Here is an 18,369-nt window from a genome sequence, read left to right as displayed (position 1 = left end):
ACAAGTGAGTCCCAAGTTAAACTAATACAATGTTTATTGAATACCTACAAGGCTGGACTTTTATGAGGAATCCTAGTTAAGTGAATATCATTGTAAGGTTAGACTCTGATCTACATCACACAATTATTTATGTTTAGTTTTATATATCATAATAAGGTGTGTTGAGGAAGCTGTTTAAAATAGTGGAAAAGAGTGACTGACCAGCAGGGATAGGCTCTGCTTTTTACCTAGTTGTGCGTGTTAATCTATGGGGTCTGTGTTCTGGCCATCAAACCACACTAACGATGCTCTGCTAAAGTGGAATTCAAAATCTACAAACACAAGCATTCACACTTATATTTATATCTTTCTATATTGCCTGTTGATACATTTAGGAAAATGCTTTTTGAATAAAATTTCATAATATTACATATTTAATTTCTGTAAAATGTTAAATATTCTTAGATAATTAGGTGTTCTCAGATAATGCTTTTCGGACTGGGTGGTCTGGGGTGGCATTTGTTTTAAAATTATTTAAAATACCATAACCTACTTTTTGGTGCTCACAGTGGGAGAAACTATGTCATTTGGAAAATGGTAGTCTCTTGTTTATCCCCGTAAAGACATCTGCCAAGGGTAGGCTGCAAGAAACTCGCCTGGTTCACTGTGGATTACTTTTTGTTTTATTTGCTAATCCTCACCCGAGGATATTTTTTCCCATTGATTTTTTTTAGAGAGAGTGGAGGAAGAGGGGTGGAAAGAGGGAGAGAGAGATTGATCTGTTGCCTCCCACACGCGCCCCGACACCGGCATCAAATCCTACAACCCAGGTTTGTGCCCTTAACTAGGGGTCAAACCTGAGACCCTTCTGTGGGGAGGACCTGTTTTCTAAATACAGGCCAGCGCTAAGCAACAGGGGCCAGGGCTACTTTTCTAACCTCTTTACACCGGCTCAATCTCATTTAAACAGGAAGATAAGAAAACAAAACAAGGCCCTCACAGTTCTCAATTTATTTCCCTATCTCAGCGATTTTCAACCTTTTCATCTCACGGCACACATAAACTAAACTAAAATTCTGCAGCACACCAAAAGATATTATGTATTTTTTGCCTATCTGACAAAAATAGGTATAATTTTGTCTCATTCACACTGACAGCTGTCGTTGTGTTGGCTGCTATTATTATTATTATTATTTTGACAATCGAAGGGAAAAGAGTTCTGTGGTCCTGACTAGTCAGGAATTGCCTGTTTTACAAATTCTTGCTGCGCACGGGTTGGAAATCGCTGCCCTAACTGGTTGTAATCATGTTACATTCCTTACCAGCTACTATAAACAGCAGCCAACATGACCCATGCTCTTGAAAAAAAAAAGTGTATTTATTAAAAATATATTACAGTCAAAACAGAAGGGGGTGTATTAGTATTTAAATCTGTCTGGAGCATTACTTTGGCTCAGATAAAAATTCCGTCTTTGCTTTCCGTCGCCCGTGTAGCATTGCCATTTTCGTGACTCTATGTAGGCACAACACAAAACAGCAAAAACATGTCAGCGTGCTGTTTTGTTCGCTGCTGCAATAGGCATGTCATTTACGGAGGGTTGGCCGGCAGGTGCGATTCCGTGGAGCTCTGGGAGCCCAGCTGGGGAAACTGCATGTCTTCTTAGCTTCTTAATCGTGGATTCTCCTTGAGGTCAGGAAAGGGCTAAGGGCCACCATGGCCCTCAGGGACTGATGTGACCCGGTATCACGTGGGGGAGAGTTAAGAACCGCTTGTCTGGTGTGACTAAAGGCCTCCTAAGGGAGGGGGTGCGGGGAGATGGACGGGAGCGGGCTGGGCGCCGGATTAGTCCCGGGAAAAGGAGGGGGCTCTCGTTGGGAGCCTGCAGGAAGGTGATTTGTGGAGAGTGGCCTGGCAACCCGTTTGGTTCGGTTGGGCGTCAGCTGCAGGGGCCGACGGGGCACGCGCGACACCCGCTCCAGCCTCTGGCCCCAGCCTTCCCGCCCCACCCCCGCCAACGCCGGCGCGCGCGCTCCCTCCCGGCCCGCGCGCGCTCCCCACCCCCCACCGGCGCGCGTGCGCCGCCCTCTCCCCGGTGCGCGCTCCGCCGCCCTCCCTCCGGCTCCGCGCGCTCCCCAGCGGGCCCGAGCGTGCGGTGGGCGGGGCGCCGCGCTGACGTTGCCCGGGATGCGGGAAGGTTCCTCCGCCGCCGCTGCCGCCGCCTCTGCCTCGCCTGCCAGCCGGGTTTCTATGAAAACACCCGGTGGCGGGCGGCGAGGGATCCGCCGTGCGTCCAGCGAGCAGCCGCCGGCCCTGCCTGCGCCGAGCCAGGTGGTGCGGCTCTGCCCACTCCCTGCCAGCTGCCCCTCCTAAGCCCACGGTGAGCGCCCCGCCGCCGTCCGCGCGTCCGGCCGGCCGACCCTAGGTGCCCCTCTGCTCTCCCCGGGCCGCGGCGTCCTGGGGGCGGGAGAGGCGGGAGAGGAGCGAGTCCGGGCCCGCCGCGGTCCGCGCCCTGGGACCCTCACCTGACAGGTTGTGTAACGCGTGTCTTTGGGGAGGTGGTGGACCGGATCTAGAGGGAAATCCCTGATGGGCTGGGGGTTTGGCTGTTAATGGAAAACGCTCTCTTCTCCCGCTCCCACCGGCGAACACCTGATCCACCTCCCTCCCTCATCCCCCGCGGAGGGTCCCCGGCGCGGTCTCGGAGTAGAGGCGACCCCCGTGCCTTTCTCGCTCGCCGCGGCGCAGAGCAGAGCCCCGAGGGGCGGCGGGCCGGGGGGGAGGGTGCGCGCCCGGCTTCTCCATCCACTCCGGTACCCAGCCCAGCCCTCTGCTCTGGGGTGTGCCGAGCTGCGCGGTGAGGTGGGTGTGGTGTGTCACCTGCGGTGGCTGGGTTTGCTTCCTCGCCATGGGTGCTTTGGCCTCCGGTGTGTTCTCCGTTTACAACTTGTCGCCCTGGGTGTTTGATTTGAACCCGAATCAGATCGCCCCAGATGACAGTGCAGAGTTTCCCCACGGCCTTCCTTCCTGAGTTGCGGGTTCTTAATCGCAAGTATTCAATTCAAGGACTCCTGCAATCCCTTACGCAAGGCTTAGCTTGTTCCCCCTTCCCCGGGTCGTGGAAGCCTAGCAGTGCCAGTGTAGCTTTGAATCCGTTTGGTTTCCTTTCCTGGGCATTGCCCATTACGGAATGGAGTTTTTGATATATCTTAGTATGCTCGGTGTGAATGTTGGTGACTGCAAGCCCATTTTTCCTTTTCAGATAGCTTGCTCAAGGGTCTGCAGGTCTAGCACTGCTGATTACCTACTACGTTTTAACACGTAAGGGGCGTTTTCTCTGGCGATTTTAATTCTGGGTGGATGTTTTTTTTTTCCTTTAGGTATTCAGAATTGCAGCACTGTTAGCGCTGCATGACAATTTGTAGTTCGATAGGACTTGAACAGTTTCTTGATCACTCATTTTAACTTCTCTTTTGTGTCCATGTTGTAATCTCTGTGTAAGTTGAGTTATCCCTTTCTTTAACTTTTGCATTCCTCTTCCTAAATTGTCTTTTTCCCTTAGAAAACCAGAAAGTTATTTTTGTAATTGTATCGTGGAATGTTTTCAGTTCAGTAGACCAAAAAAGCAGTCGTTTATTTAAGGAGCTTTAAGTGGTACATATTTTAAAACATGTGCCAGAAGTTAAAACTCGGAAGATCTGTAAGGATGTCCTGTGTAATACTGTGAGATAGTTATCAGTTTCTTATCCACTCCTTATTTCTCATTCTTAAGCAGAGTTGTGATATGACTTGTTAGTTTTCCATTCCACTTTTCTTAAGTTCTGCAGTGAAGTTTAAAGTTCATTTTTAATGACTTTAGAACTCTGCCTTGAATTGCTTCGACACATAGTTAGAACTGCAGTCTCACTCTGAACCCTGAAATGACCAGGGGGTAGACTGAGAGTTACCCTTGAAATTAGCCAACTCTGCAAAGTATTTAAATGTATTAATGTAGTTTAAGCTTTTGAAGAAGAACTTTTTATTGCCTTGAGTCAAGGCATTATTCTCTTTAGAATAGTCTAACTGGAATCCTCTGTGATGGTTTCATCTCCAATAGCAGAGGGAAAAGAGGTCTAGATTATAGTTTACAGTATTATATTTTACAGTATTGTATTATATTTCACACTATTCACCATCCAAAACCTGCTCTTCTTGCTTGAAGTCCCTCAGTGCTTGGAAGTTGAACATTAGTTGTAATGAATGAGCCCGTTAGTGGGTTCTCTGCAAGTTGGGAGCTTCCTGTAGAGTGGGCACTGACTTTTACACTTTATATATTCCTGTTAGTTACACTGCCTTTATCCTATAGCGTAGTGACTAAGGGGTTGGGCCTCAGAGCCAGACTGGCTGGGTTTGAATCCTGGCTTTGCTTTAGAAGCAAGTTATTTATCCTCTTTGTGCTTCAGTTTTCTCAGCTTCAAACATGGGATAATAGTGGTTACACCCTTAAGATGATATTAAACATTGAAAGAGCTAATACATCTGAAGTGCTTAGCCTGGCACATAGTAAGTGCTCAGGAAATATTGCTGCTGCTGCTTTTCTTCAGCCTTTCAAGGGAACTGGTAAGCTGAAGAAGGACTTTGGGCCGATGGAACATGATTAGTGCGGATTAATTCCACTAAGACCCATTCGCTTTTTGGGGGCTCAGTGAGAGCTTAGTCTCACTGTCCTGCCTTGGAAGCATGTAATTTAGTTTTAAATAGAGCAGCTGGACCCTGAGTGGGGTGTCTTGAGATGCTGCTGGAGAGCTGCTCAGGTATCCCTGTTTGTCCTTGTGACAGAACCTTGGATTGTCTCCCTCATGGTGGTGGTGGCTGCTATTTTAATCACCTGTTTTTGAGTATGTGATTGTGTTTATTTGACTGTCATGTAATTAGCCAACTCTGCAAAGCATTTAAATGTATTAATGTAGTTTAAGCTTCTCATGTGCTACTGTGAAAAATATTATCTATCAAACTATGTTTAATCAATATATTGCATGGTATTTCCAACATATACAAAATCACTTTCCTCTAAACGTTTTTTTTTTTTGTTGTTGTTGTTGTTTTGCTAGTAATATTACATAGAGTGAAGTTAGTTTTGATTTGGTATAGTGTTTCTTTTCAGCTTTCATGTAATATTATTAGGAAAGTTTAAAGAATATTTTTATTGATTTCAGAGAGGAAGGGAGAAAGAGAGATAGAAATTTCAATGATGAGAGAGAATCACTGATTGGCTGCCTCCTGCACACCCACCACTGGGGATCTAGTATGCAACCTGGGCTTGTGTCCTAACTGGGAATCAGACTGTGACCTCCTGGTTCATAGGTCAAAGCTCAAACACTAAAAAGGTTTTTTTAAAATTAATGATTTTATGTATTTGTTCTCGATTTGCAGGGATCTGATAGAACCTTGGGTTGTAATACAGTGTTCTTTAAATCAGTTTTAAAACTCTTAGTCTCAGGACCCTTTTACACTCTTAAAAAATTATTGAGCACCCTAAAGAGCTTTTGAGTCTTCTCTCTTTTCTTAGTTAATGGGCTAAAGGGTTATCAATCTTGTTAATGTTTTCAGCGAACCAATTTCTGGTTTCATTGCTTTTTCCTATTCTCTATTTTATTTATCTCTTGACATAATTTCAAAAAAATTTTTCTTTCTTCTACTGGCTTTGGGTTTACTTCTCCTTTTTCTAGTTCCTTAAGTTGTAAAGTTAGGTTGTTTATTTGAGAGCTTCCTTCTTTTTAAATTTGTTTATAGCTATAAATTTCCTGATGAGCACTACTTTCCTGCATTGTGTAAATTTTGGTATGTTGTGTTTTTGTTTTCATCTGTCTCTTAAGTATTTCTAATTTCCCTTGTGATTTCTACTTTGCCCCATTGGTTGTTTAAGAGTATGTTATTTAATTTCCACAAATTTGTGAATTGTCCAGCTTTCCTTCTCTTACTGCTTTCTAAATTTATCCTATTGTGGTTGGAGAAGGTACTTTGTATATCTCACTGTGTATATCTATTTTAAAAAAAATCCATTGAGACTTAATCTGTGGCCTGACCTATAAGGTGTCCTAGACTGTCCCATGTGCCCTTGAGAAGAACGTGCGTTCTGTTGTTAGGTAGCGTGTTCCCTGTACGTCGATTTGGTTTATTGTATTGTTTAAGTCCTCTGTTTCTTATCTTCTTTCTGGTTGTTCCATCCATTATTGAGAATAGGGTACTGAAGCATCCAAGTAGTATTGTAGAATTGTTTATTTCTCCCTTTAATTCTGTCAACTTTTGCTTCATGTATTTTGATGGTCTGTTATTAGGTGCATGCCATTTATACTTGTTAAATTTTCTTGCTCCCCTGAACCTTTTATTAACATATCCTTTGTCTCTTAAAACATTTTTTTTTTTTGGATCTAAAGTTTATTTTGTCTGATATTAGTATAGCGACCTCTGTTTTCTTTTGATTACTGTTTGCATGGAATATATTTTTCCATCCCTTCACTTTCAGTGTATTTGTTTCTAAAGTGAGTGTTGTGGAGAACATATTGTTGCATCATGGCTTTAAAATTTTTTTTTTATCCATTTTGCTAATCTCTGCCTTTAGATTGGAGAGTTTAATTTATTTACATTTAAGATATTACTGATAAGGAGGAACTTCTGTCATTTTGCTATTTTTTAATATGCCTTATAGCTTTCTGAGTCCCTCATATCTTGTGTATTTTGATTCTTATTGGAGATTCTTATTGGGGACCTGACTTTGGCTATGGTACTTTCCTTAAAACAAACAAAACTTAAGTCATTTTAATGGATCAGAGTTAGGTTAGAGGCAATGGATAGGTTTGTTTCAAGGTAAATATTTTAATCTCATCTATCACCTATATAGATTTAGGAATTTTGGAATTTGTTTAAGCTTAGAAGTAGTCATTTGGAATCTGAATTGCTGGAAGAGTAATTTTAAATAAACTAAATTGAAGTGTAGTGGGATTCTACTTCCCCAACAATAAGACCCTATAACTTTTAGTATAATTAAGGAATCACATAGCAGAGCAAATGAGACCTTTATAAGTGCCAGAATGTCTTTTGTGGAGAAATGTGTGAAACATCCAAACTTGTGTTCTTAATGAGGATGCATGATGAGGAAAGGTAAAAAGTATAATCTTTTTATAGGTTTATTCTTACCCACATTTTTTGATCAAGTTAATGACAGTAATATATGTGAAATAAATTTGCCTGTTTACAGTTGGGCTAACACATTCATAAACTAATAATTGGATGTCATATGAGTCAGGTGACTAGATGAAAAAAAAGTCTACTTTAACATAGTAATTTAGAATAGGTTAATATACACAGACCATGTTCACCGTAAGTATTTCTCTCTTAATTTAAATGGTATTAGTCTTTCTGCCTATTGCTGGGACGATTACTCTTCCTTTCTTTAATAACAAAACAGATATTTTGACCTCCTTCCCTCAGAGTTTCTCACTTTTTTCTTTAATGATGCTGCCAAGGGTATGATGGGCATATTCTTTGGGTTGTTTCTTATTAAACACTCGGTTGCAGTTTTTCTCACATTTGATATAGTTGGTGTGGGGGAATAATAGTTAGCTCCCTTATGTTCTCACGAGTGATTTATTCATTTCAGATGGCGAAACAATTAGAGAAAGTCAACAAAAGATGATTTGTATTCAGTGTAGCTGTCTCCCCGTCTCCTGTGGCGGAACCAGCTACCCAGATATTCTTTAGCTGTGGTCTTTTCCTGGTTGCCCGCTCCCACTCCAACAGGAACAATATGGTATTTAATAGCAAAGGCTTTCATTGTTAACGAGAGAAATGTTTCTTAAATGTTTTTAAGCAGTGGAAGTTTTTTGTCTCACGGTATCTTGTAGGAAGACCTGTTTGTAAATAGATGAGAGTGAAATAGTGATGTTGTTCTGGTGGAATGGGAACTGGACCAAGTTGTTTAGTCAGGGCAAGTCAGAAGGGAATCATATTTCCTCAGATTGAATTTACAAGATTTAGATGGGACTTTGGAGTGTGAACAGTGTATGTTTCTTTTCACTTTTTTTTTTTTTAAAAGCAGTTTAAACTTGAAATAAATTAAAAACCATGTATATTTGAAGTATTTATATATCTAGAATATATGACTTTAGGTTTGGGCTGTGTGTCAGAATTTCTTCCATGGATTGTTTGTGGAATGAAAATTAGGACAGCTTATGTGTATGAAATTCTGATGCCTGGTGTGTGTGCACGCTTATTGACTTAGCTCATGGGCTTGATTTCAGGCTTAAGCTAGTGAGAATTGAAGTTTTCAGTTTTTAGATTCCCTGGGCTCTGGAACTTATTCTACTTGAGGAAAATCTCAAAAATTCAGATCTAAAATTTGGTACTTTTCTTGAGCTAGAGTAGACACAATTGCTTGCTTTTCCTTATGCATGGGCTAGCTTGAGGAAGTTGATTTTGCTGTATGATTTTCTGCTAAAGTCAAATTCCCATATATAATTTTAGTACAGATCATCGTTAAATATATAAGAGCACTATACAGACCCCTCCTCCAGTTTAGGGTAATGTATGCTGTGGATTTTTAGGTGACTGCATAGATTTTTAATGTAGCTTTTTATTTTTTTGAAGCGAACATATCAAGATTTTATTGTCATATAGTAAAACAAAATATTAAGCTTAGAGCTGGATCACTTGACCCTTTCTCTTCTTATGTCCTCCCAGTTAAAAATGCTTGCATCTCTTAATAGCCAGAAATCTCTTAGATCTGCAGTTGGGGTCAATGCATTCAAGCCTCAGCGAAATCTTCTTTGTAGTTTTAGCCTTTTTTTCAGAAAATCGGCTTAGTCTGTCCTCCACAAGCCACTCCGCTTCCTGTCACAACACCGCTTTCCCTGCGCACACAGAGAATCCTTGCCCTTCTCCTACGGTGTTACTTTTTGGGGTTGATGCTTGCCACACTTCTTACAGAAGCTCAGCGGGTTTTAGGAACGTTCACCATGTTTGCGAGAGCACTATCAGCAGGGAAAGGCAGCTTATTATTATTATTTTTTAAAAAACTTCTGTTGGATAATTAACTCAGAATACATCTCCCAAAGACCCAGGTGGGTCGGTTGTTTTGCTTTTGTGCAAAATTACATAGTATTTTGTCATGGGAAGTAGGCATTGAGGTACAGAGGACATAAGTCCCTAATCCTAATTTATAAATCATTGAATTATGAAAGTTCCTGCAGAGACTAAGCTTGTTTTCCTCTTTAAAGAGCTTTGTTGAGATATAACTCACCATACAATCTTCCCATTTAAAGTATGCAGTTCAGTGGCTTTTAGTATATTTACAGAGTTGTGCAACATTATCACAATCAGTTTTAGAACATTTTTATTACCTCAAAAAGAAACTCTGCACCCCTTTACCCTCTCCTCCCACCCTAATCCCTGTCTCCCCTAGTCCCAGGTAACCAGTAATCTGTCTCTATAGGTTTACTTATTCTGTATATTTTATATACATGGAACCATATAATGATGTGGTGCTTTGTGGCTGGCTTTTCCCATTTAACGTAATATTTTCAAGTTTCATCTAGGTAGCAAATATTAGTACGTTGTTTCCTTTGATTACTGAATAATGTTACACTATGTCGATATATCACATTTTATTTATCCATTTATCCATTGATGGGCATTTGGGTTTCCACTTTTTGGTTGCTATGAATAATGCTGCTGTGAACATTTGTGTATAAGTTTTTGTGTGGATATAGGTTTCCATTTTTTGGGGTTATACCTAGAAATGGACTATTTGAGTCATTTGGATACTTTATGTTTAGCCTTTTAAGGCACTGCTAGACTACTTCCATTGTAGCTGCCATTTTACATCCCCTTCAGCAATGTATGGGGTTTCCAGTTTCTTCACATTCTTGCTAATATTTATTATTATCTTAATTGTTTATTATTGATTATAGCCACTTTAGTGGGTGTGAAGTGTTATCTTATTGTAGACTAACTTTTAAATAGTAGCTAGGCAAAGCAGGGATGGTAATAGTCTAAGATGGAATTCATATTATAATTAAAGTATTTAATAGACTAACCTCGGACTATAATCCTCAGTAGCCATCTTAATCCTGGCTATGAGTGATTAGTATCACTTCTAATTTTATTTACTTATTTTTTGTTAATCTTCACCCGAGGGTATTTTTTCATTGATTTTTAGAGAGAGTGGAAGGGAGGGGAAGAGACAGGGAGAGAAAAACATTGATGTGAGAGAGACACATTAATTGGTTGCCTCCCTCATGCTCTCTGACCAGGACCCAGGATAGAGCCTGCAACCGAGTTACGTGCCCTCGACTGGAATTGAACTCGTGACCCTTCAGTCCACCAGTTGCCGCTCTTAACCACCAAGCCAGACCAGGTAGGGTTCACTTCCTAATTAAAAAAAAAAAAAAGTCAGAGATTTATCTAATCTCTGAGGATATTGTATGATTCCTCACTCCTTAAAAATTTCTTTATTGAAAAAGAAAACGGTGAAGATTCAGTTGTAAAGAACAGAATCTACTCTAGATACCTTAAGCAGAAAGGGTTTATTTACCATAAGATACCAAAGAGCTTAGAGAATTGTTGGGATGTATCAGTTTGGTCCTTTCAGGAGATAGAAACCACACTGTAATTTAACAGGAAAATATTTGTATAAAGAACTAGAGGCCCGGTGCACGGATTTGTGCACCTGTGGGGTCCCTCTGCCTGGCCTGCCATCCCCCGAGGGGTCTCGGATTTCGGGGCTGGGGAGGGAATGCAGGAGGGCTCCAGGGCGTGTCCGGCCTGTCTCGCCCAGTCCTGATTGGCTGGGCCCCAGCATCAAGCTAACCTACTGGTCGAAGCGTCTGCCCCTGGTGGTCAGTGTGTGTCATAGCTACTGGTCGAAAGGTTGCTTAGGCTTTTATATATATATATATATATATATATATATTTATATATATATATATATATATATATATATATATATATATATAGACTAGAGGCCTGGTGCATGAAATTTGTGCATGGGTCGGGTCCCTAGGTCTGGCCGGCAATCAGGGCCGGCTGGGGCCTTCCTTTCCCCGGCTGCCAGCTGCCAGCCGGGGCTTTCCTTTGTTCCACGCTGTCCCCTGGTGGTCAGCACACATCATAGCGAGCAGTTGAACTAGTCAGTCAAACTCCCGAGGGGACAATTTACATATTAGCCTCTTATTATATAGGATTATTGACTAGCCTGGCCAGCATGGCTCAGTGGTTGAGCATCAACCTATGAACCAAGGAGATCATGATTCGACTCCTGGTCAGGGCACATGCCCGGGTTGCAAGCTTGAACCCCGTGGGGGGCGTGCAAGGAATCAATGATTCCCTCTCATCATTGATGTTTCTTTCTCTCTCTCCCTCTCTGAAATCAAGAAAAATACATATATAGAAAAAGAATTATTGACTATACTGGGATTGGAGCAATGAGGGGTTTACCAGTAAGAAGTAAACATAGCTCTAAGGAATATAGGAAAAACTGATATAAAGAGTAGTTACTGAGATAGAGTGGGGCTGAGATAGTAGATTTCCCTCTCCATCTGGGGCCTAGACCTTGTTGGAAAAGGGCAAGGTCAAGGCAAGTAGCTGTGGGTGGTGAATTTGCTGGCTATCAACCCTCTAGGGCAGTGGTCGGCAAACTCATTAGTCAACAGAGCCAAATATCAACAGTACAACGATTGAAATTTCTTTTGAGAGCCAAAATTTTTAAACTTAAACTTCTTCTAACGCCACTTCTTCAAAATAGACTCGCCAGGCCGTGGTATTTTGTGTAAGAGCCACACTCAAGGGGCCAAAGAGCCGCATGTGGCTTGCAAGTCGCAGTTTGCTGACCACGGCTCTAGGGTGCCAGGGAAAGCTGTTCATGGGGAGATGTCGGTCCGGTCTCTGTGCTACCTCCTGTTGGGGTCGCCGGGTGTGCTGCAGGAGCCTGCAGCTGGAAAAGCCATCCTTGTTGCAGGAGTGGGTCCTGCAGAAGCCTTGTTTGCTGCAGCCTAGTGAGCAAACTGGAGCCAGAAGCACAATTCTCTCTCTGCAGTGTCTTTCCAATGTCCTCTTTTGACAAAGCTTAATATCGTGCCAGCTGGCAAAGAAATGAATATTTTGAGGGCATACATCCATTTTCACAGAACAGGCAAACGGTGAATTTGGAGATGAGGGGCAATAAATTAATGTCTGGCACAGGTATCACGTGCTTTACAGAATTGTTTGGAGATCTAAAGGAAGAGACTCTAGGTTGAGCTTGAAGGAACAACTCCCAAAACCTCTGCAGAGAACTGAGAAACCAAGGTGTGTGTGTGTGTGTGTGTGTGTGTGTGTGTGTGTGTGTGTGTAATTGTTTCTTTTATGATTAAAAGGCCTCCTGCCTCCTGTGTAATTGTGAAATCGCTCCTAGATCTTCATTGCTAGAACCACTCTCTTGTTTTAAAATTAGGAAACTGTTGTGGTTGGTCAGGAGGCTGTGTGATCAGGAGACTTTTGCTGTGCTTACCAGCTATAGAACTATACTGGACCAGGGCCAACCTATTCTGGTCCGCACCAGCCCTGCCTACAAGAGACTCGACTAGCCTTTCTCAATCTTTATACACTGGAGGATCCATGAAATAATTTCTAGGTCTCAGGGAACTCCTCCATAAAAGGTATAACATCTATAAACTTTCTGATATTAGTTTCAACAGAAAGTTTAGATATAATAATTGTTATTATCACCTATAATCCTTTGGTGAAGTATGGATCTTCTGTCCTAAATAGTTTGAAATCGGTACTACCGGACACTGGTGAGATGAGACTGACAGCAATTTTCTGGGAGAGGAAGATACTGCACATCGCATGGGAATAGAGTGAACCAGCCACAGGGTCTGTGGGAGACAGGCTTTGTAGTAACAAAAGGACGAAGTAACCTTCCCATCCCTTCACTGTGGGAGCTTGTGATTAGTTTGTTTGAATAATTCTGAGAGCTGGCAGGGGACTGAAACTAATTAGGTTTTGGATTCAATCGAGTACAACTGGTTTGGCTGATGGTGGAACTGGCTGGGCGAGGAGCCTTTCCCACTGGAGGGGGCACACGTGGCAAGAGTGGGAGAACTCTCATTAGGCCTTTGGGGCCCCGTGCAGCTCAGGATGGTCAGGACAGTACTTGAAAATAACTAGGTCTTATAACACAGTACTCCCGTAATGACTGCTAATGCTTTATTGACATTCAATATTCATTGTTTTGTTTCTGGCTTATTTCATTTAGCACAATGTTTAAAGGTTAATTCATGTTGTAGCATGTATCTGAACATTCTTTTTTATTTTCATATATGTTGTGAGTAGGGGTTCAACTTCATTACTTTACATGTGGAAATACAGTTATCTCAGCAAAGAAAAATCTGTTCTTTTGTTATTGAATGGACTTGGCACCCTTGCCAAAGTCACTTGGCCATAGATTTATGCGTTTATTTCTAGACTTTCAGTTCTGTTGCATTCATCTGTTGTCTCTTGGCCAGTACTACTTGTAAGCTGATTTGTATTAATGTATTTACAATATGAAAATTATTGAGAATGCTAAGTAACAAAGCTACTAAAAATAATGTTAATAAAAATATAGCCTAAGACAGAATTTATATAAGAATTTGAAAAAAAAACACCCCAACTTTTTTTTAACAGATTGACATGATGAGGATCAAATATAGTTCCATAAGTTTCAAATTATTATATATATATATGTGTGTGTGTGTGTTGATTATTTGACCTTTTATGAAAAGGCTTTATACAAGACAGTTACTTTTTAAAACTAAAAATAAATAATGAAATTTATGTCTTTCATATGAAAATTGTGTTTGCTTTCTTTCGTTGAAGTTGAAATAACCATTCACAGATTTCATTTTAAACTGACATGAGGTGATTTTCTCCTTGATCTTGATAAACAACTAAAAAATTTCTTACATAAAAAGTTGAAAACTTGTAGCCAAAATGTTCATTTCTTTATTGTGATTTGCAGGTCACTGCTCTTCCATAGAAATCCAGACTTTCTTAAGGGGCAGATCAGTAAATCTCATCTTGAGGGTCTAGCCAGAAAGTGGCACATAAGATGCTTCCTCCTCAAGGTCCAGAGATCCTTTTTCACTTTCCAGCCCAAGTAGCAATCATTTTATGATTTCCCTTTGTCACATGATTTTCCCCAGCCAAGAATCTTGTCACTTGAAGTAAAAATATTTTCTCTAAGGTCTTGCCGAGAGTTGTTCAGTTGTTTCATGTGATAAGTGCTTGCTAAGGTGACTAGCTTCAGTAGCCGCTCTTGATCCTCTGACCTACTTGTGAAAGTGCTCCTGCAATTCACCTTTCAGCTGACACCTGTTGAGAACTCTCCATTTGCTAAGCCGCTGGATTTCTGCGTGTAGCCGGAGTTTTATGTGCTCTTTGTCCAGGTTCCCATGTAGTTCATTAAACATTATTGAGTGTACAGGTTTTTTGTTGATCATTTTTATAGCTTTATTTATTTATTTATTTATTTATTTTTTACATTTTTTTATTGAGGTATTATATGTGTACATATCTTACCATTACCCCCCCACCCTACACCCATACATGCCCTCACCCCCCAGAGTTTTGCGTCCATTGTTTATGCTTATATGCATGCATACAAGTCCTTCGTTTGATTTCATATCTCCCCCACCTCTCCCAAACTTTCCCCCTGTAATTTGAAAGTCTGTTTGATGCTTTACTGTCTCTGTATCTATCTTTTTGTTCATCACTTTATAATGTTCTTTACTCTCCATAAATGAGTGAGATCATGTGGTATTTTTCTTTCATTGAAAAGAAAATTATTTCACTTCATTTTTATAGCTTTAAGTAGAACTTTAAAAAATTTCACCTCCCAGAGTTTTTGACACTTAGCTCTCTGTGAAAATACTGTGTTGTGAAGTCAGGTATTTTTAATTTTACTTTTAATTTTTTAATAAGAGTAGCAAATCTTCATATAGAGCCAGCTATTGATGGGATATTATCAATTCAGATGCCAACATAGTGCTTCCAAACAGACTTTTAGTTTTCAGATAGGAGGACAAAACATTAAATACCCTGTTTTTTGTTAACCTTGGGCAGCAAGCACTCTGTAGCAAAAAAATTTTCCTGATTTTACTATTCTCAAATTTTATAATTTATGAATGCATAATATATCTAGAGTATAATCTTAGATATATTACAGTTTACAAACTCTGGATTCATCAATCTGGATAAAACACACACCATATTTTTCTGTTTATTACATAAGTATTTTATATCATGTGACAGGTCAATATGTTGACTTACCTTACTGTTAATATGCTGTAGAACTTTAAACATTTCTCCTACTGCATCTCATATAAGCATTTTACTCGGCGTAATTTTACGTTCTGACCTCACTAGTTTCTCAGCAATTGGATGGCTTTTCCTTTTCTAGTAAGTTCTGCTACTATGCAAATTGGTACACCAGCCTTTTCATTGTATATAATTTTTTAAAAATAAAAGCTTCATTATGTTTCAGATTCCAATAGTACCTTTAACTTGTTAAATGACTATAATTTGTAGTTAAATGTCCTTTGAATATTGCTGGAACCTTTGTTGCAATACTTGTAAAGTTGTTTTCCAGAGACAACAAAGAATGGAATGGGACAACTTGAATTACCAGCCTATGTGTAAACCTATTGATAAGTAGTTTTCATTCTCAAGATGGGATTTTGTGTGTGTGTGTGTCTTTTGTTGCACTAGTTTAGTGAAATGACTCATAAAATTGTCCACTGGCCCTTCTCTTGTACCTCATCCTTAAAAATGGACACATTTGATTGTGAAGCATATTTGTAAACAAAATGTTATAATGTAAAACATAAGGGCATAATAAGTAACCAAATGAGACAATCCCAAAATTTCACAGTATAGGTTCCTTGTAATATAGTCAGTCCACATTTTAGAAAGTTTGCACTAATAGCAAAGCATTAGAAATGGGGCAACTGGGTATATTTCTTGGTTTTGTTTTTTGTTTTCTTCTCTTTCTTTTCCCCAAGGGTTTAAAAAGGTCAGTCAGGATGTTGTGTTGAGAATAAACAGACTCTAGGGAGCCAGAGGTAGAAGGGAGACTAGGATGGTGGCTTGATCATAGAAGTAGATGTGGTGAAAGTGATCAGATTCTATATTTTAAAAGTAGAATTATTAGGACTTTTTTTTTTTTTAATGGATATTTGTTTGAGGGGCGGGGGAGAGAGAGAAACATCGACTTGTTGTTCCAGTTATTGATGCATTAATTATTTGATTCTTGTATGTGCCCTGACTGGGGCTAGAACCTGCAACCTTGGCATAACAGAATGATGCTCTAACCAACTGAGCTACCTAGCCAGGGCTTATCAGGGCTCCTTGGTGTGTTGGATGCAGGGTGTAAGACAGGAGCCAAGGAGGAAGTAAAGACTTGGAGAGAGAGAATTGTCTTTAACTACCCTTGGGAAAAGCTGAGGTTAGAGCACCCTTGAAAGGGAAGGGAAGGTCAGGAGATCAGTTTTGGATACCTTGAGTTTGTGATAGGAGAGATCTAAGTGGAAGTGTTGAGTAGACTGAATGAGATCACCAAGAGACCTGAGGTAGGAAAGGACTAGAGAGAACTGAGCCTTGGGGCATTCCGGGAAAAGAGGCTTAGAAGGAGTGGTAGTGGAGTAGACAGAAAACAGAGTGTGTCCAAATGATGCAAGTACTTCCGAGACGAGGGAGTGATCAGCTATATCAAATGCTGCTGATAGAACTAGTAAGATGAAGACCGAGAATGGACAGTTGGATTTGGTAACACTAAATTAGATCATTGGTTGCTGACAAGAGCAGTTAGCAGTGTTGATGGAGTGGTGTGTGGAAAACTGGACTGGAATGTGTTTAAGAGGGAACGGGAAGAGAGGACTTGTTGACAATATATATAAACAACTCTGCTTTCAGAAGGGAAGAAATGGGACAGTAGCTGAACTGGGGAACTGGGAGCAAGAAAGCCTGCCCCCCTCCCCCCCCCCCCCCGCCCCAAGGACACACAAAAACAACAACATGATTTTATGGTGATGAAAATGATCCAATGAAGAGGAATGAGTAGATTATACCTAAATTCCACGGTCAGTTATTATATACTCCCTTGCCTACCTTCTCAACTTCTTTGCCTCTTTCTTGCTTTGTCACCTTTGGTTGGCAAAACCACAAGCTTGGTGAAATGCAGCACTTCTGTTACCCCATACTTGCAGTGAACACAAACTTTCACAGCAACACGAAGGGCCTTTGTTTACTCTGAGGCACTCTGGTCTCAGGCCTCAGAAATAAAAAGCGCCGCAAGGGACATGCTGGGTGAGCCCTAAGATAATGAGGACGAGAATTGGCCTTTTTCCTGAGGAACTCGAAAGTCTCAGAAGGCAGATTTCTTTGAGGTTGTCAATTTCTTTGGTGAAGATTATTTGCCAGACGTGTTGAACATGGGGATATTGAGGAGGGAAAAAGTTATGTGCAATTATGAAGTTTTAGTTAGCTCTTTAGCAGTCTATTTCTCTGCTGTTGTTGGTATTTCCCAGTTCCCCTAGTTATGAGTTTCCTGAGTTCTTCTGGGCAGAGTACCATCCTTCCCCATCGTTTTCCTCTCCGTCACTGTGGACTTGACTGTCTACTTTGCTCTAGTCCTTCGAGGGAGAGGAGAGAAATGCCTGTGGCTGAATTGCTATCTTACTGTGAATTGGAAGTTTGAATCATTTCTTAACTGTTGAGATAGGAATGATGAAAACGCCCAGCATTAATTTTTGCAAATCAGAATTTACAGTGAACTTTACGTAAGATGTGCTGCTAATGTAGTTTCAGAGAGAAACATACCACTCAACGAGAAGTAACTTTTTTGGCAGCAGCAGCACTTTTGAAAACACATCGGATTCCTCCCCCCTTGTATATACAGTTAAGTCTTAAGTAACTTGGATATTGGGAAAGTTACTTTGATTTTATAGTCATTACAAAATAGTCAATTGAGCCCTAGCCAGTTTGGCTCAGGGATAGAGTGTGGCCTGCACATCAAAGGGTCCCGGGTTTGATTCTGGTCAAGAGCACGTACCTTGGTTGCAAGCTCCTCCTTGGCCTGGGCCCTGGTCAGGGCTCGGGCAGGAGGCAATCAATCGATGTGTTTCTCTCACATTGACATTTCTCTCTCTGTCTTTCCCTCTCTCTTCAACCCTCCCTAAAAATCAATGGAAAAACATACTCGGGTGAGGATTAATCTAAATAAATAAATAAATAAATCAGTTGGAAAAAAGAACACCAATTTAAAATTTTTATAACTTAAAAACAGACCGTGTAATTTTTATACATAATCCAAAAATTATAAAAATTTTGTGAATCAAGAT

The 18,369-nt window shown here is 40.7% G+C and overlaps 1 protein-coding gene across 1 annotated transcript in view; it reads left to right on the top strand.

Moving 5' to 3' along the window:
- The first annotated feature begins 2,223 nt into the window (after nucleotides 1-2,223).
- The window catches only part of AGTPBP1 (ATP/GTP binding carboxypeptidase 1), a 110,391-nt gene continuing 94,245 nt past the window's right edge, over nucleotides 2,224-18,369 (top strand). The window contains exon 1 of the mRNA XM_054727090.1: nucleotides 2,224-2,357. The gene's annotated coding sequence lies outside the window, so the exon portion shown is untranslated. The remainder of the gene's footprint in view (nucleotides 2,358-18,369) is intronic.

This window comes from Eptesicus fuscus, chromosome 15, assembly GCF_027574615.1.
Source record: "Eptesicus fuscus isolate TK198812 chromosome 15, DD_ASM_mEF_20220401, whole genome shotgun sequence".
Classification (NCBI taxonomy): Eukaryota; Metazoa; Chordata; class Mammalia; order Chiroptera; family Vespertilionidae; genus Eptesicus; species Eptesicus fuscus.
The sequence above is the reverse complement of the archived record's forward strand: the minus strand, read 5'-3'. Positions and strand labels throughout refer to the sequence as shown.